Here is a 20,048-nt window from a genome sequence, read left to right as displayed (position 1 = left end):
ACGGCTGGTGGGAGGGGCCGGTGGGGTGTTGTACATAGTTTCCTGAAAACATCACAGCACCCTGCCTCAGTAATACTAAAATGGGCCCTCAACCCTAATGCAAACAATGGGAGGAGTTATGCAAATATCAAAATGCTGTAATGGGTGGGTGTCAGTCTGAAGGAGTGGGTGTTCCTAGGCAAGCTGTATTTGCATGTAAATGCCCACATGTGATGCTGAGCCTAAATAATTGAAAGAACTGATATCAAATGAATGAAAGGGCCAGGGACAGTCAGGATCAGAAGGAAAGACTAGATGACGCTGGACGTCTTCCGGACAGAAAATAAAACGGGCACTATCTGACTTCAGCTACCCTAAAGTAATTATGTGCTTTAGTAATGCTATCATAGGCCCTACTGATGTATGTGAAGTGCATGTTTTAGGTTCACTTCATGTTCCGAACAAAAGAGAATTTTGCTCCTTGGATTTAAAGTGGTTGTAAACCGCACAGAAATGAAACAACTCCTACATAAGTTGTACCTGTTTATGTGCAGTCTGAAAAGCAGGGGGCGGAGAAATTAAGTTACACCCTGCAGAGCTGATTAGAGGGAAGGGGACACACCTCCTTCACACAGCACACAGGAATGGAGCTGAGGCTGTCAATCACAGGCTGTGTGCTGGAGCTCCCTCCCCTGTCACCAATTTTCTCTTAGTGTCAGGAAAACTTGTCAGGAGTGATTCATGCTGATAACAGAGGAACGCAGCAGCCAGAAATGACACTTAGCGCTCTGGATTGAGACAAGTACACACTACAGAGGGATATGCTTTGTTCATATTTAATGTCTGAGGTTTACAACCACTTTAAGGTGGAAGTATAATCAGAATGACATAAAAAAATAAACAATGCCAAGACAGGAGGAGCGATTGATAAAGCCGTATGCGGGGCAGCCTGACCTTGATGTCACCAAACTCTAAAAGTGCCAAGGTGTAAAGCAGAACCGGCTTTTTTCAAGACAAACAGAACAAAGGAACAATTATAGGACAACTAAGATTAAAGCTGAACTCAAGAAACAGAAAACTTTCATTTAAATATATTCCTCGAAAGACCTATACATATGAAACAAGTGAAGAATGGCACAAGAAATGACCTAAATGCTCAAACAAAAAGATATAAATAAGGATTAGGAAATAATCAACCAGAAAAGTCCATAAAAGTCCTAGGCCAGGGCAGAAAGGGTTACTTCAGCTCCATTACAAATCACTTGCTGCAGCTGCTCAAGAACAAGATGAACACAAGCCAGAGAGCGCAATCATAGTGTAGTGTTAACAACTTTATTATAAAATGTAAATGACAAATGGCCAATCACATGGAGCGCATGTAATGCAACCTCATTCCTGGAACCAGTGTCTTCCCCAGCCTCACTCAGCAATGCTGCCAATGTGTAGAAGGAACTGGAGCTGTGTACAGACCCCACCAATGCTTGGCAGCACCGATGCCATGGGTGGCTCAGGGGTTGTGGCAATGCGTTTCAAAGCTGATAGCTTCTTTCTCATGCCTTGGGACTTAACTGGCGCTGTGTGCAGACCCTGCTGATGTATGGGAGTGTGGATGACTGCACGGGAAACTCCAGTGGTAACATCACATGTTTTGGGCAGATCAAGGGGTGTGGCAACATGTTTCGAAGCCAACGGCTTCTTTCTCGTGCCTTGGGGCTTATCTAATGCAATGTACAGACCCTGTCAATGCTTGGGAGTGGGGATAACAGCACGGGAAACTCCACCGGTGACATCACATGCTTTGGGCAGATCAAGGGGTGTGGCAACGTGTTTCGAAGCCAACGACTTCTTTCTCATGCCTTGGGGCTTATCTAACGCTGTGTACAGACCCTGCCTATGCTTGGGAGCCTGGATTACTGCACGGAAAACTCCACCAATGACAGACCATGCTGTGGGCAGATCAAGGGGTGTGGCAACATGTTTCAAAGCCGATGGCTTTTTTCTCATGCCTTGGGGCTTAACTGGCACTGAGTACAGAACCTGCCGATGCATGGGAGCATGGATGACAGCATGGGAAACTTCAGTGGTGACATCACATGCTGTGGGCAGATCAAGGGGTGTGGTAACATATTTTAAAGCCGATGGCTCCTTTCTCATGCCTTGGGGCTTAACTGTCACTGTGGACAGACCCTACCGATGTGTGTGAGCATGGATGACCACAAGGGAAACTCCAGTTGTGACATGACATGCTGTTTGCAGATCAAGGGGTGTGGCAGCGTGTTTTGAAGCCAACAACTTCTTTCTCGTACCTTAGGGCTTATCTAACGCTGTGCCAACCCTGCCAATGCTTGTAAGGGTGGATGACTGCACGGGAAACTTCAGTGGTGACATCACATGCTGTGGGCAGATCAAGTGGTGTGGTAACGTGTTTTGAAGCCGACGGTTTCTTTCTCATGCCTTTGGGCTTAACAGGTGCTGAGTACAGACCCTGCCAATGCATGAGAGCTTGAATGACAGCACGGCAAACACCAGCAGTGACATTACATGCTGTGGGCAGATCAAGGCGAGTGGCAGAGTGTTTCAAAGCCAACTGCTTCTTTTTTAAGCCCCAGGGCCACTAGAGGGAACTGAGAATCATAGGATGCTCCTATGATCCTCAGTTCCTTCTAGTGGCCATAGTATAGTATTGTTCTATTTTTTTTGTGAATGAATAATATTCAACCTGTAGAGCAGGCATGTTCAAAGTCTGGACGCAATTGACCCGCATTTCATATGGCCCCACTCAGGCCCGGATTTACTTCCTTTGCCGCCCCAAGGCCGGGTCCTTCAATGCCGCCCCCCCCCACACTCACACACACACCACCATTCTTGTCCTTTATCGATGACTGCTACAATAGATGAGTTAAAAACATATCTCCACACACGAGAACACTGAAAATAACTGGCTTTAATTGTACAGACTAAAAATACTTCAGGGTAAGCGCGCGAGGGGTAAGGATTTTTCGCAGGCAAATTTTCAAGGCAATGGCTGGTGTTAGTGCTTCAATCATCCCCGGAACCATGGTTGTTATGGTGTCAGGATGAATGAAACGCATTATTTCTATCATTACATTGTAATGTAAAATGAAATAGTTCAACTCACCATAATGCAGGATCATTGGGAGCCCTGAGCGTGTCACTTGCCACCATCTCTTGTCACTTGCCACTATGCCTGCCACCAGATGGGGATGTCACTTGCCACGCTGCCACCAGATGGGGATGTCACTTGCCACGCTGCCACCAGATGGAGATGTCACTTGCCACACTGCCACCAGATGGAGATGTCACTTGCCACGCTGCCACCAGATGGAGATGTCACTTGCCACGCTGCCACCAGATGGAGATGTCACTTGCCACGCTGCCACCAGATGGAGATGTCACTTGCCACGCTGCCACCAGATGGAGATGTCACTAGCCACGCTGCCTGCCACCAGATTGAGATGTCACTTGCCACGCTGCCACCAGATGGAGATGTCACTTGCCACGCTGCCACCAGATGGAGATGTCACTAGCCACGCTGCCTGCCACCAGATGGAGATGTCACTTGCCACGCTGCCTGCCACCAGATGGAGATGTCACTTGTCACGCTGCCTGCCACCAGATTGAGATGTCACTTGCCACGCTGCCTGCCTGCCACCAGATGGAGATGTCACTTGCCACGCTGCCACCAGTTGGAGATGTCACTTGCCACGCTGCCACCAGATGGAGATGTCACTTGCCACACTGCCACCAGATGGAGATGTCACTTGCCACACTATGGAGATGTCACTTGCCACACTGCCACCAGATGGAGATGTCACTTGCCACACTATGGAGATGTCACTTGCCACACTGCCACCCTATGGAGATGTCACTTGTCACGCTGCCTGGCTGCCACCAGATGGAGGAGGGTGGAACAGCGGTGCGGGCAATGAGAGATGTCATCTCTCACCCCCGCCGCCGCACCGCTGACATTACTCCTCGATCTTTTCAAAAATGGCGCCGGGCAGCGTAATCACGCTACTGCGCATGCGCCGCCCAGCCGAGCACGTACGAGCTTCGGAACGGCACATGCGCAGTAGTGGGCGGCTCGCGGCCATCATTTCTAAGGGCACCGATGCCCTTAATCGACTCAACAGGCAGCCTGAAGGGGGGGTGGCCGCGAAGTCACCGCAGGAGCGGCGCCGCCCCTGCACCACTGCCGCCCTGAGGCCTGGCCTCGGTGGCCTTGTGGCAAATCTGGCCCTGGCCCCACTGGTAATTTAGATATATTGGCCAAGGCCACAAAAGATATACATTCTCGCTGCCTCGGAGGCGACAGGGAGTGGGCGGGACGAGTGCCAACAGATTACATACAGGAGAATCTCCTGTTTACTCAGCAGCCTCTGTAATAGGAAGTCCCGTCTCCTGGGCTGCCATTGGACGACTGTTCTGTCTACCATAGGAGGCGGGACTTTGTATTAAAGAGACTGCCAAGAAAACAGGATATTCTCCTATATGCCTATCCTGCCCCCTCCCTGTCCCCTCTGAGGCTGCAGATGGGCATGGATCAGGCTGCACTGATGGCAATTGTGAAGCTGCATTCATGTCACTTGTGAGGTTGCAATCATGGCAATGGTGAGGCTTCATTCATGGCACTTGTGAGGCTGCATTCATGGCGATGGTGAGGCTGCATTCATGGCACTTGTGAGGCAATGGTGAGGCAGCATTCTTGGCACTTGTGAGACTGTAATCATGGCAATGGTGAGGCTTCATTCATGGCACTTGTGAGGCTGCATTCATGGCAATGGTGAGGCCGCATTCATGGCAATGGTGAGGCTGCATTCATGGCACTGGTGAGGCTGCATTCATGGCACTGGTGAGGCTGCATTCATGACAATGGTGAGGCTGCATTCATGGAAATGGTGAGGCTGCATTCATGGCACTGGTGAGGCTGCATTCAGGCACTGGTGAGGCTGCATTCATGGCAATGGTGAGGCTGCATTCATGGCACTTGTGAGGCTGCATTCATGGCAATGGTGAGGTTGCATTCGTGGCAATGGTGAGGCTGCATTCATGACCATGTTAAGGCTGCAGATGGGCACTGATTGGGCTGCATTGATGGGCACTTAACTTTATTTTGCTTCACAGTTCTTCATTTAAAATGTAAGTTTTTTTCCTAAAACTTTCCTTCTGAAGTGAAGGTGCCAGTTATAAGCCAATAAATATGGTATATCCAAATAACATGCCTGTGCTCATCCTTAGTCCTGAGCGGCACTCAGGGATTTGTTGGGGGCCACAAAAGATATATATATATATATATATATATATATATATATATATATATACAATTAACACGCCTGAGCTCATCTCTTCACCACACACAGCCACAAAGGCAAGAGAATTCTTGTTGGGCCGTGTATTAGTGCTCGAACGAACACACTTAGACCGAATTTTTATGGTTCAAAGAATGTCAGGCAAAATGATCGGCCCTCACGCATGTTCACTTCATCAAATCTGGACCTCTTCGAAAAAAAATTTGGACACCCCTGCTGTAGAGGAAAGCTACATTCACAGAATGAATCTACCAGCATTTTCGCTGGATGAATATCTATACAAAGTTTTTTTTAAAAATACATCCGATGCAGTTTTGAGATAAAATATGCAGATTTTTGTATATGTTTTTGCGCATATTGAATGGACTGTTTAATACAACACACTCAATGTTTGCAGCTCGCAGTGTTGTGATGTGAGCGGGCCCTGGCTTTTTTTCTTCATGTTGGGGAGTATATAAAAAGAAAACACGTTGCAGCCGTGTGCGATGAAGCGTGAGGTAGAGTGACATATAGGAGGAAATGTGATAAATAGGGAGTAAGCTGTAAGCCAATGTATTGTTGTGTTGCCGGCCAGGCGAGGCTCCCAGTGTGCTGACTGTGCTGCATTGCTGTTCTCATTGGATCTCGATGTGCTTGGACGTGGACATGATGCTCAAGTGCCTGGCTATGCTGCTGGCACCAGGTAAGACAGACAGGAAATATAGACTGCCGGAGTGAATTGGAGAAAATATGATGGCTGCCATCGCTGTTAGCTCCGTCTGAAAATAATTGCTTGACTGTTTCTGGTATCCATTATTTCTGAGCCACTGATGAGTATGTAGCTCAGGATTTCACTTGGTGCATGCTTGTTTCCAACCCAAGACTTACTCTGACACCCAGAATCATTTGTTCTGGTACCCTTTTCAAACTGATCTGAGTGGCGGCCACTGTTGCTTCTTTGGATTTGGTGCAGACACAATATGGAAGTCTTTAGCTGTCTTGCAAAGGTGATGCCTGAGTTTCCGGTGTATTGCTTTATCTTTAACCTGGTTAAAGTGGTTGTAAACCCTTTCGTGTGACTTTTACCTATAGGTAAGCCTAGAATAAGGTGGAAATATCTCCAAAAAATGGAAAAAGGACGGCCGCACTCCAAAATAATGCCTTTATTGGATAAAGCTTAATCCATACATCAATCAGAGACACAGGTCCAGATGATAACTGACGCGTTTCGCACCATTAATGACGCTTAATCATAGCTGACGTGCGCCGTTTAGGAGGCAGTTCACTTTTAGTGCGCCAATGCTGATATCGGCAAATGCGCTGTGAAGAAACGGACCACCGTGCCATTTCTTTCCCCAGCATGTGCTGTGACTGACCGCTCCTGCGCGCATGTGCGGGAGTGACGTCATGCCGGAGTCCGTGGCCCCAGAAGGAAGAGGGGCGAAGATGGACTTCGTTTGCAGGTAAGTGTCATATAATGGGCTAGTATGCGATGCATACTAGCCCATTATGCTTTTAATTTGCAGGCCTTGCGGGGAGCAAAAGAGGAAGTAAAGCCCATCGGGTTTACTTCCTCTTTAAGTGACATTTCTGTCTGCTACCTTGTTCCTATATCCATGAGTCCCTCCTGACAGAGTTTCCTGATACCAAGAGATAAAAAGGTGGTAGGGAAGGGAGCTCCAGCACACAGCCTGCGATTGACAGCCCTCAGCTCTGTTCTTGTGTGCTGGGTGAAGGGCTGTGTGTCCCTTCCCTCCAATCTGGAGCTCTGTATAGTGTAACTTAAGCTTCATGCCCCCTGCTTTCTGAAATCTCAGACAAGCTTCATAGATTCTGGACTTTGAACGGATGTAGAGAAGAGAAGACCCCAGATAAACAGGTACAACTTATGTAGGAGGATTTGTTTCATCCCTGTGTATTACCTGAGGCCAGTCAGTTCACTGGGTATATATAAGGGTTTACAACCACTTTAAGGAAGAAAGTGCTGCCTCCAGGTGAACCTGTTCTTAGTTGATTTGCTGTATATCGATGAAGACTCTGATAGTCTTGAGTTAGGGATTGCAGAGGTGCCTTGCCATGACAGTGTGGATTCAATATGTATTTGCAAATATATGAAATTTTGTTTCTTTTTTTTCTCTTGCTGGCTAGCTTGAATGTGCTGGAGACCCCTTTGCAATATATTGTAAGTTGCCCTTCCCATGTGCACCTTTCTCCTTTTACTAGTTTCAAACCAATCTGAGCATCTGCCATTAAAAATGAAAATAAATGTAATGCTATATGTTGTGTATAATATATACAGTATATATATAAATGAAAGGCATGCCATACATCTGTCTTTCATACACTGTCCTCAGCTGGAAATTATCCATGGTTCCCGCATACAAAAAAATACAATATTTATCCAATAATATTAATAATAATAATAATAATAAAATAATAATTATTATAATAATATCAACTTTGGAAGTTTGTTATTCTTAACCACTTCCCGACTGCCTCGCACAGATATACTGCGGCAGAAGGGCACGTACGGGCATATTAACATACCTGCTGTACGTTGCCCTTTAAGAGGCGGCTTGCGGGGGGGCGCGCGCACCCGCCGGGAGCTCCGTGAGTGTGATCGCGGGTCCCGCGGACTCGATGTCCTGCAGGGATACCCGCGATCGTCTCACAGAGAGAATGAACGGGGAAATGCTAATGAAACAAGCATTTCCCCATTCTGCCTAGTGACACTGTCACTGATCACAGCTCCCTGTAATCGGGAGCGGTGATCAGTGATGTGTCACACGTAGCCCCTCCCCCCACAGTTAGAATCACTCCCTAGGACACACTTAACCCCTAGAGCGCCACCTAGTGGTTAACCCCTTCACTGGCAGTCATGTTAATACAGTAATCAATGCATTTTTAATCGCACCGATCGCTGTATACATGTGAATGGTCCCAAAATCAGGGCAAAAGTGTCCGATGTGTCCGCCATATTGTCTCAGTCACAATAAAAATCGCTGGTCGCCGCCATTACTAGTAAAAAAAAAAATTATTAACAAAAATGCCATAAAACTATCCCCTATTTTGTAGACGCTATAACTTTTGCGCAATATACGCTTATTGCGATTTTTTTTTACCAAAAATATGTAGAAGAATACGTATCGGCCTAAACTGAGGAAAACATTTTTTTTATATATATTTTTTGGGGGATATTTATTATAGCAAAAAGTAAAAAATATTGCTTTTTTTTTCAAAATTGTCGCTCTTTTTTTGTTTATAGCGCAAAAAATAAAAACCGCAGAGGTGATCAAATACCACCAAAAGAAAGCTCTATTTGTGGGAAAAAAAGGACGTCAATTTTGTTTGGGAGCCACGTCGCACGACCCCGCAATTGTCAGTTAAAGCGACGCAGTGCCGAATCGCAAAAAGTGCTCTGGTTTTTGACCAGCCAAATGGTCCGGGGCTGAAGTGGTTAAAGGATTAATAAAGAAGAGGAGTGCTGCAGCTACCTTGTATTATAGGAGGTGCGACAATTTAATTTCCGAAATTGATTTAAAAAAAAATGTTGGCTTGCATATACACTAAAAACTACTTACAAACATGTGAAAGAAAAACGCAATATAAAAAGCCTTCAGATGATGGCCATCGGTCTCACGACAACAGACTCCAGGTGGTAAGGGAGAAGATTTTAAGGGCCACTGCCGGCAGTGGCCCTAAAAAAAAGAAGTGATGGTGCTGCCGGTGCCGTCGGTCCACAGCTATTTACATATCAATATCGCCTCTATTTACATATTAATGCCGGTTAATTACATGTAAACACAGGGTCTGCAGGTGACTCATCTGTACAAGGCAATAGGACAGAGCTGAGCAGCATTAGTAACAGAACTTCACGCTGAGATATTGGGACACAGCACGGGACTAAGACTTCAAGGGACAGGGGAATTTAAACAGGGATAATTGGCAAGTATGAGGCAGCTGCTTTGGGCCCCACAACAATGATGGGGGCCCAGGGCAGCTGCCCCTTTTGCCCTGCCTTAAAAACGGTCCTGGGTACAGTGTTGCATGACCGCGCAAGTGTCATTCAAAGAGTGACAGTGTTGAAAGGTGAAAATTGGCCTGGGCAGGAAGGGGGTATATGTGCCCAGTAAGCAAGTGGTTAAGAGCATCAAAAGCAGCCAACACATTTCAGGGGGAAGCCTCCCACTTCCTCAGGGCTTAAGCCTATGATTCATAATTAAACCAGAAAAAAATTTCACAAAAGGAGTCAAATTGATCTGCGGTATCAGCATAACCATGTGCAGATGAGGGTGTCTGGCTCCACACCCACTACTGACATCTGCATGCTGAAGAGGAGTGGCCACATACAGCTCCTATTGTTATAATTTCTCTTGCATGTACGTTAACCAGTATGTTTTTTCCTGCAGCTCTACCCATAGTGTCGGCAATAATTCTAAAGCATGGAGGTTCCTCTGAAGATGACATCACCAAAAACCAAGACTGTGGTGAGTCACGTCCACCACGTCTCACAAGGAAACTCAATGATTTCGACATAAAAGCCAGGGAGCAACAAAAAAAAAAATTATTGCATTTACTTTTTTTTTGGGGGAGTTTAGGGGTGAGGGGCATTTGTTTTATTTATTTTGAGATTAGCAATAGACACCTAACTAGAGTTGCACTGATACCGGTATTGGTATCTGTGCCGATACCAAGTATTTGCACGAGGATTTTTGTAAATGCTCAGATGCCTGAAACCGACACCTTTGGGGTGCGATTTGATCCCATACAAAATGAATCAGCTCAAGAAGCACTGCGAAAAATCGCATGCGACTTGAACAGGAATGCAGTATGATTCCTGTCCAAATCGCATGCGGTTTCCCACACTGCTCCGGTGTGACCCCAGGCTCATAGTGACTTTATTATTATTATTATTATTTTATATGATATTTTTCTATTCTATTATTTTTCTATTCTATTCTGTTCTTTTATTTTGCACTCAATTCTTTTCTATTCAATTCAAATTCAAATTTATTCCATTCGAAATTCGAATTTCGGAAGATGGTTATATTCTTTTTTATTCTATTCTTTTCTATTCTTTTTTCTATTACATTCCATTCTATTCCTATTCAAATCTATTCTATTTGAAATTCGGAAGATGGTTAAAGTCTTTCTATTCTATTCTATTCTATTCTATTCTTATATTTTCTTTTCTATTCATTTATTTTCTTTTCTATTTTTTCTATTCTTTGATTTTCTTTTCTATTCTTTTGCCTTATTTTTCTATTCTATTTTATTCTATTCAGGAAATTTGAATTTGAATCAAATTCGAAAATGGTCAAATTCGAATAGAATTTGATCTGAAATTTCGTTTCATTATTTCAGATTCATTTAACCCCTTCCCGCCCAAGGTACGTCATATGACGTACCTTGACTTTGCGGGGGTATATCTGAATGATGGATGCAGCTATAGGCATCATTCAGATATCGTCTTGTTTAGCTCTTGTTTTCCTACACCATAAGAATGATCAAATTTGATTTAAATATGTGAAACAAAAAAGAAAAAGAACGATCAGAGCGGCTGTTGCACCGCTTGATCGTTCTTACGGGTGGCAAGAGGGGACCCCCCCCTCCCGCCGCTCTCTGGTGCTTCTACTGGATGGTGACCATAGAGATTTGGTCCGCCGGAGTCTCTATGATCATTCAGAGGATGGGTGCGATGTTATGACGTCACGCCCGGCCTCTGCATTCAAAACCGAGATCGTTTTTTTTGTTTTTGTTTTTATTTCAGGCTTCCCAGCCTAGAGGTGAGATGTGGCTGGAAAGCCTGAAATAAAAGTCTTATTGACCCCAGATCTCACTGTAAAGAGGACCGATCATGCCACATTCCTATTACAAGGGATGTTTACATTCATTGTAATAGGAATAAAAGTGATCAATTTTTTTATTTTTTTTTTAAAGTGTCAAACTAAAAAAGAAAAGTAAAATTAACAATAAAAAAATAAAAATTTAAAGCGCCCCTGTCCCCGTGTGCTCGCACGCAGAAGCGAACGCATATGTAAGTCCCACTCACATATGAAAACGGTGTTCAAACCACACATGTATCACCGTTAACGTTGGAGCGAGAGCAATAATTCTAGCCCTAGACCTCTTCTGTAACTCAAAACATGTAACCAGTAAAAAATTTTAAAGCGTTGCCTACGGGTATATTTAAGTACCGAAGTTTGGCGCCATTCTACGAGCGTGTGCAATTTTGAAGCGTGACATGTTAGGTATCTATTTACTCAGCGTAACTTCATCTTTCACATTATGCAAAAAAATTGGGCTAACTTTTTTTTTTAAGTGTGGAACAGTTTTTTTTCATGTTCGAAAAATTGCTGCACAAATACCGTGCGAGAGAAAAAGTTGCAACTACCGCCACTGTATTCTCTAGGGTCTTTGCTAAAAAAACCCATATATATAATGTTTGGGGGGTTCTATGTTAGTGCGCTCCCATGCGTCACGTTACAATTGGCCGCCCTACATGCGAGCGATGGGTAAAAGAAGTCCCTGGCTCTTTTCCGGAAAATGCGCTGCACCGAACCACAGAACCACATGGCTTGTGCAAAAAAAAAAAAAACGCATTTGCTGATGCATGGGGGTGTCATTGACTATTAATGACAAGTCCACATGTCTGCTAAATGGCAATGCGTTTCTGGGCATGTTCAGAAAGCATGCCATTTTGCGGACATTTCCCAACATGCATAGTTATGAACCTAGCCTCACATACACAGAAAAATGCTATTTTGAATGTTATGTGGATATATGTTATATGCGCTTTGCTATACGGAGGTGAAAAAGAGGCAATTTTTGAAAAAATTCTGTCGTTTTTCTAACTAAAAAGGCATTTTTTTTTTCTTCACAGGAACTGTCTTTGTTACCAATCAGACATGTAAGGTGTGCACCGTGGTTATGACTAAGGCCTTATAGGCTGAAACGCGTCAACTGACTTAATCTGCATTTGTTCACTGTGGCTATTCAATAAAATGAAGACATTTTAAGAGCAACAACCGGAGTGCGGATCATTTTTTCTACAAGGCGCGCACTGCGGCTTGCGATAACACATCATTTCCCCTGTTTAGACCTCTGATCACCAAACCCAACAGGGCTCCTAAACAAATTGCAATTAAAAAAAAAAAATTGTAAAAAATAATAAAAAGATAAAATAATAAAAATAAAAACTACTGACAGTGTCCATATCTCTACTGACACTGTCAATATATATATATATATATATACACACACACATGCACACGCACGCATATGTGTTTGAGCTTTGGGGTGCACACCCTAATGCAATAGGCAGTGCAAACCTATGGTTGTGGGGCAAATGCAATGACACAGACACATCTGATGATTGTAGAGACTGATCCCTAGTGTGGACCTATCGGTAACTTTACATTTCTGCAATAATAAATTCCTGTAAATGAAAAATGGCGCAAGAAGGAGTATAGCATCATTAGAAGCAACTACTAAATATACAAAAATAATAATCGGAATTAGTAAAATAACTTCAAAGTCCATAAAAGTCTGTAATAGTCCATGTACTTTAATGGCAGCTTCTCAGTAAACTGTCAGGTACATAAAGAAACAGCAGAGGGCGCCGACTAAGTAGAGCATATAAAAATACTTTTATTAAAAAAAGACAAATGGCAATTCACTCATATGAAATAACACACCCTGAGAATTACCGACATAAGGACGTCATTTTGGAGAGATAAGCTTGAATTTTCTTTCATAAGTACATGGTATAACAGACACATATCAGGAATATGAAATGTTGGGGTATTCTTTATTACATAGTTATGTATTGTAGTCAGTCTGGTTGAAAAAAGACTTCAAAAGTATTCATACCCCTTGAAATTTTCCACATTTTGTCACGTTACAACCAAAAACATAAATGTATTTTATTGGGATTTTATGTGATAGACCAACACAAAGTGGCACATAATTGTGAAGTGGAAGGAAAATGATAAATGGTTTTAAAATTTTCTTTACAAATAAATGTGAAAAGTGTGGGGGGTACATTTGTATAGCGCCCCCCCCCCCCCCCCCCCCGAGTCAATACTTTGTAGAACCTCCTTTCTCTGCAATTACAGCTGCAAGTCTTTTTGGGGATGTCTCTACCAGCTTTGCACATCTAAAGAGGTACATTTTTACCCATTTTTCATTGCAAAATAGCTCAAGTTCTGTCAGATTGGATGGAGAGCGTCTGTGAACAGCAATTTTCAAGTCTTGCCACAGATTCTCAATGTGATTTAGGTCTGGACTGTGACACATGAATATGCTTTGATCTAAACCATTCCATTGTAGCTCTGGTTGTTTGTTTCGGGTCGTTGTTCTTCTGGAAGGTGAACCTCCACCCCAGTCTCAAATCTTTTGCAGACTCAAATGGGTTTTCTTCTAAGATTGCCCTGTATTTGGCTCCATCCATCTTCCCATCAACTCTGACCAGCTTCCCTGTCCCTGCTGAAGAAAAGCATCCCCACCACATTAAGCTGCCACCACCATGTTTCACGGTGGGGATGGTGTGTTCAGGGTGATGTGCAGTGTTAGTTTCCCCCCACACATAACGTTTTGGTTTTAGGCCAAAAAGTTGAACTTTGATCTCATCTGACCAGAGCACCTTCTTCCACATGTTTGCTGTGTCCTCCACATGGCTTCTCACAAACTACAAACAGGACTTCTTATGACTTTCTTTCAACAATATATAAAGAAAACAAAGAAAAGAGCACACGGGAGCAAATGCAAAATTCTAATTCTTTCTTTCACATCCTTCTCCCTCACTCTTTTCCACTTTTTTTAAAACTCTAACACCAGTTTCACTCACTTATCACTTATTTTTCACAGGTCCCCCTCATCTTGGGGAAAACCGTCCCATCTGCCCCCCCTCCTCCCATCACTCACCATTGTCCCTCCCATCTGTGACCCACCTGGCATGTCGTTTGGGCTGGATATGTGTCGCCCTGATAGGCCCCCTCAGCTCCGGGATGTGGCATCTTTGGCTGGCCTGACTCACGTGGCCGCGCCGCCATTGCGCAGATATATGTGTAAGTTTGTGGGTTAAGTGTAGTTATGTGAGGGACATATTCTACATTGCCCACCCTTTTTTTCTGAACCCTTCATTTTTTACAATATGGTTGTTTTCCATATCCATAGGTTACCATTGCGGTTTTGCTCCTGACGAGTGGCTAAAAGGTCCCGAAACGCGTAGAGCTTACAACTACAGATAGGTGTACCCAATTCATAATCATGTAGTGACTTTCCATCTGTATCTGTGTTTTCCTTTGTAACCCTTCCCAATTGACACTTTAATGTGTCACATATTTCCATATCATTTGTGTTTCTCAGATATTTAATTTTTCATGTATTTGCAAACAAGTCCTTGTTGGAATGTATATCTTGATGAAAAATAGAGTATTAATATTAGCTATGTGCAATAATACTATGTAAATATATGATCATTTTGAATAAATTAAAACCTGCTTTTTACTAAAATTTTGCATTTGCTCCCGTGTGCCTCATTCAAAGTCCCGCCCTTTGCTCTTTTCTTTGTTTTCTTTATATATTGAACCGGGATGGAGGAGGGGATTTGAACGCCCCCTACAACCTCATTTAAAGTCCCAATTGCTCTCTTGTTTTTATTTCTTTCACCAATGTCTTTCTTCTTGTCACTCTTCCATAAAGGGCAGATTTGTGGAGAACACGACTAATAGTTGTCCTGTGGACAGATTCTCCCACCTGAGCTGTGGATCTCTGCAGCTCCTCCAGAGTTACCATGGACCTCTTGCCTCTTCTCTGATGAATGCTCTCCTTGCCCGGCCGGTCAGTTTAGGTGGACGGCCATGTCTTGGTAGGTTTGCAGTTCTTTCATACTCTTTCCATTTTCCGATGATGGATTGAACAGAGCTCCGTGAGATGTTCAAAGCTTGGGAGATTTTTTTTGCCCAACCCTGCTTTATACTTCTCCACAACTTTATCCCTGACCTGTCTGGTGTGTTCCTTGGCCTTCATGATGCTGTTTTTTCACTAAGGTTCTCTAACAAACCTCTGAGGGCTTCACAGAACAGCTGTATTTATACTGAGATTAAATTACACACAGGTGGACTCTATTTACTAATTAGGTGACTTCTGAATTCAATTGGTTCCTCTAGATTTTAGTTAGGGGGTATCAGAGTAAAGGGGGCTGAATACAAATGCCCCCCCCCCACACTTTTCACATATTTATTTGTAAAAAATGTGGAAAAACATTTATCATTTTCCTTCCACTTCACAATTATGTGACACTTTGTGTTGGTCTATCATTTAAAATCCCAATAAAATACTTTTACGTTTTTGGTTGTAACATGACAAAATGTGGAAAACTTCAAGGGGTATGAATACTTTTGAAGGCACTGCATGTGGTGCATGTACAAGACCCCCCATAGAATCTGTAAGAGCTTGTTCACACCACAATCACTGCATATTACTTGCAATAAATGGACTTGTGTCTTTTTTTAACCAGACTAGCTACAATATTTCAAGGGATATGAATACTTTTTCAAGGCACTGTACATATGTACAAGAGTATTGCTAGGAAAGAGGGGAAAACTACTTTTTTTTTTTTGGAGAAGACACATGAAAAGTGGCTTCTGCTACGGAGTTCTCCTTTAAAGTGGTTCTAAAGCTGAATGTTTTTTTACCTGCATTCTAAGCATGAAAGGTAAAGAAACCTTCTGTGTCAAAGAATCCACCCCCCACCCTTATACTTACCTGGGCCCATTCCCGATCCAGCGCTGTGCATGAGAGCAGAGGATCTCGCACCTCCATCCCTCCTTACGATCCCGGCCCCTACCACGTGATCAGCTGTCAGCCAATGACAGCTGACCATGTGATGTAAACAGAGGATCGGTAATCGTGAGAAGAAAAAAAAGCAGATCGCCGGCTTCTGTTTGAAGGGACATTGGTCCCGAAAAGATGCTTCATATATGCCCACAAGTGCCGCCTGCAAGTGCCACCTGCCAGTGCCACAAATCAGTGCCCACAGTGCTCCCAATCAGTGCCCACAGTGGTAAGTGCCAGCAATCAGTGCCACCTATCAGTGCCCACAGTGCCACCTATCAATGCCCACCAGTGGTGCCAATCAGTGCCTCATCAGTGCCACCTAGCAGATCTGCCTATCAGTGTCACATACCAGTGCCGCCCGATAGGTACCCATCACTGCCACCCATCAGTGCCCATCACAGCCACCCATCAGTGCCCATCAGTGCCAGCTATCAGTGCCACCTATTAGTGCCCTTCAGTGCCACCTATCAATGCCCTTCAGTGCCACCCATCAGTGCCACCCATTACTGCCACCCATCAGTGCCCACCAATGCCACCTATCAGTGCCCACCAGTGCCACCTCATCAGTGCACACCAGTGCCGCCTATTAGTGCCCACAGTGCTCCCAATCAGTGCCCACAGTGGTAAGTGCCAGCAATCAGTGCCACCTATCAGTGCCCACAGTGCCACCTATCAATGCCCACCAGTGGTGCCAATCAGTGCCTCATCAGTGCCACCTAGCAGAGCTGCCTATCAGTGTCACATACCAGTGCCGCTCGATAGGTACCCATCACTGCCACCCATCAGTGCCCATCACGGCCACCCATCAGTGCCCATCAGTGCCAGCTATCAGTGCCACCTATTAGTGCCCTTCAGTGCCACCTATCAATGCCCTTCAGTGCCGCCCATCAGTGCCACCCATTACTGCCACCCATCAGTGCCCACCAATGCCACCTATCAGTGCCCACCAGTGCCACCTCATCAGTGCACACCAGTGCCGCCTATTAGTGCCCATCAGTGCAGCCTATCAGTGCCCATCAGTGTAGCTTCTTTAGCGTATATCAATGAAGGAGAAAAATTACCTGTTGGAAAACTTTGATGACAAAATATAAAACGGTTTTGTGTTTTTTATATAAAAATCAGTCTTTTTTAATTTTTTAACAAAGAATAAAAAACCCAGAGGTGATCAAATACCACCAAAAGAAAGCTCAATTTGTGGGAAAAAAATGATAAAAATGTCATTTGGGTACAAAGAGTGACAGCACTGAAAGCTGAAATTTGGTCTGGGCAGGAGGGGGGTTTAGGTGCCCAGTAAGCAAGTGGTTAATTTATTGGAGAAAAGTCACTTTACATGAACCTGTGACTCGTCGCACACGAATTCATTGCACAAATATGTTGGCAGATCAGAGGGATTTGTGAAATGTTTTTTCCTTTATTTGCTTAGCCAAAAAAAAAATCATTACAATCTACAAAGTCAAGGTTGGTTAGTTTGGGCCAAGAAAACGGTCACCTCGCCCTGTCCCCGTCTACACTGTTCAGGATGTGATGTTCTATCAATATGATCTTCCTTTCCCTTTACAAATTAAAATCAGCAAATATCTAAATCTATCCATCATGTACACTCACCGGCCGCTTTATTAGGTACAGTTTCTAGTCCCGGGTTGGACCCCCTTTTGCCTTCATTCTTGGTGGCATAGAGACAACAAGGTGTTGGAGACATTCCTTAAACATTTTTGCTCCATAGTGACATGATAGCATCACACAACTGCTGCAGATTTGTCAGCTGCCCATCCATGATGGGAATCTCCCAGGCAGGATGGATCCATGCTTTCATATTGTTTATGCCAAATTCTGACCCCACCGTCTGAATGTCGCAGCTGAAATTGAGAAATCAACAAACCAGGCAACGTTTTCCCAATCTTCTATTAATAATTTTGGTGAGCCTGTGCGAATTGTAGCCTCAGTTTCCCGTTCTTATCTGACAGGAGCGGCACCCGGTGTGGTCTACTGCTGCTGTAGCCCATCTGCTTCAAGGTTCGATGTGTTGTGCGTTCAGAGATGGTATTCTGCATACCTTGGGTGTAACGAGTGGTTATTTGAGTTACTGTTGCCTTTCTATCATCTCCAACTAGTCTGCCCATTCTCCTCTGACCTCTGACCTCAAGAAGGCATTTTCCTCCACACAACTGCCGCTGACTGGTTATTTTCTCCTTTTCCCTCCATTCCCTGTAAACCCCGAGAGATGGTTGTGTGTGAAAATCCCAGAAATACTCAGACCAGCCCGTCTGGCACCAACAACCATACCACATTCAAAGTCACTTAAATCCCCTTTTCTTCCCCATTCTGAGGCTCAGTTTGAGCCTCAGCAAGTCGTCTTCACCACGTCTAGATGCCCAAATTCATTGAGATGCTGCCATGTGATTGGCTGATTAGCAATTTGTGTTACCCAAGCAGGTTAATTGGCTTCTGTCTAAGAGCCGGTTCACACTGAGGCAGCACGACTTGCAGCGCGACTGCCTCAGGCGACCTGCACACGACAGCAGCGGCGACTCGCAAAACGACTTCTATATAGAAGTTAATGCAAGTCCCCTCAAGTCGCCCCCAAAGTAGTACAGGAACCTTTCTCTAAGTCGGAGTGACTTGAGTCGCTCCTATTAGAACAGTTCCATTGTACAGAACGGAATGCAACTTGTCAGGCGTCCTGACAAGTCGTCCCAGTGTGGACCGGCTCTAAATTGGCTCTAGTATATGAATGTGAGTTAGGGACCTTAGAGTGTAAGCTCCTTGAGGGCAGGGACCGATGAGAATGTACAATGTATATGTAAAGCGCTGCGTAAATTGACGGCGCTATATAAGTACCTGAAATAATAATAATAATAACTGAACAGGTGTACCTAATAAAGTGGCCGGTGAGTGTATACACTTCCTTGTATCTCAGTGAGCTCTGTGTATTTCTTCCAGATCTGTGCAGTAATCCAGTGTGAGTCTTCTGTAATAAAGACTGGTCACTGCTCTCCCCTCTCCTTGTGCAGGGGGACTGGTCTTGTCTCCGCCCCTCCTATATTTTTTTGTATGTAGCCTGTAGTGGGTGGAGCTTGACGGGCCCCTCCCACAGCTCTGCTCTCTCTCCTTGTGCAGGGTGACTGGTCTTGTCTCTGCCCACTTCTGTATTTTTCTGCAGGCAGCCTGTAGTGGGTGGAGCCTACTGAGCCCCTCCCACAGCTCTGCTCTCTTCCTATTTGCAGAGTGACTGGTCTTGTCTCCACACCTCCTGTGGTTTTCTACAGGCAGCCTGTAGTGGGTGGAGCCTGCTGAGCCCCTCCTTCAAGTCTGCGCTCTCTGCTTTTGCAGGATGACTTGTCTTGACTCCACCCCCTCTTGTAGTTTTCTACAGGCAGCCGGTAGTGGGTGGAGCCTGCTGAGCCCCTCCTACAGTTCTGCTCTCTTTGCTTCTGCAGGATCACTTGTCTTGTCTCCACCCCCTCCTGTAGTTTTCTACAGGCAGCCTGTAGTGGGTGGAGCCTGTTGAGCCCCTCCCACAGCTCTCTCTCTCCTTGTGTCGGGTGACTGAACAAGACAAGTCATTCTGCAGAAGCAGAGAGATCAGAACTATAGGAGGGGCTCAACAGGCTCCACCCACTACAGGCTACCTGTAGAAAACTACAGGAGGGGGTGGAGACAAGACAAGTGATCCTGCAGAAGCAGAGAGAGCAGAACTGTAGGAGGGGCTCAGCAGGCTCCACCTACTACAGGCTGTCTGTGGAAAACTACAGGAGGGGGTGGAGACAAGACAAATGATTTTGCAGAAGCAGAGCGAGCAGAACTGTAGGAGGGGCTTAGCAGACCCCACCCACTACCAGCTGCCTGTAGAAAAATACAGGAGGTGGTGGAGACAAGACCAGAGACCAGTCATCCTGCAAATGGGAAGAGAGCAGAGCT

The 20,048-nt window shown here is 44.7% G+C and overlaps 1 long non-coding RNA gene across 1 annotated transcript; it reads left to right on the top strand.

Annotated features, from left to right (window-relative positions):
* The first annotated feature begins 5,859 nt into the window (after positions 1-5,859).
* LOC141109795 (uncharacterized) lies at positions 5,860-12,827 on the top strand. Its single transcript, XR_012236197.1, has 3 exons — positions 5,860-5,991; positions 9,698-9,775; positions 12,172-12,827. It is a non-coding gene; the product is annotated as an uncharacterized lncRNA (long non-coding RNA).
* Positions 12,828-20,048: the final 7,221 nt, after the last annotated feature.

This window comes from Aquarana catesbeiana, linkage group LG10 (genome assembly GCF_042186555.1).
Source record: "Aquarana catesbeiana isolate 2022-GZ linkage group LG10, ASM4218655v1, whole genome shotgun sequence".
NCBI classification, from domain to species: Eukaryota; Metazoa; Chordata; class Amphibia; order Anura; family Ranidae; genus Aquarana; species Aquarana catesbeiana.
Note: the sequence above shows the minus strand (reverse complement) of the source record. Positions and strands in the feature narration are given on the sequence as shown.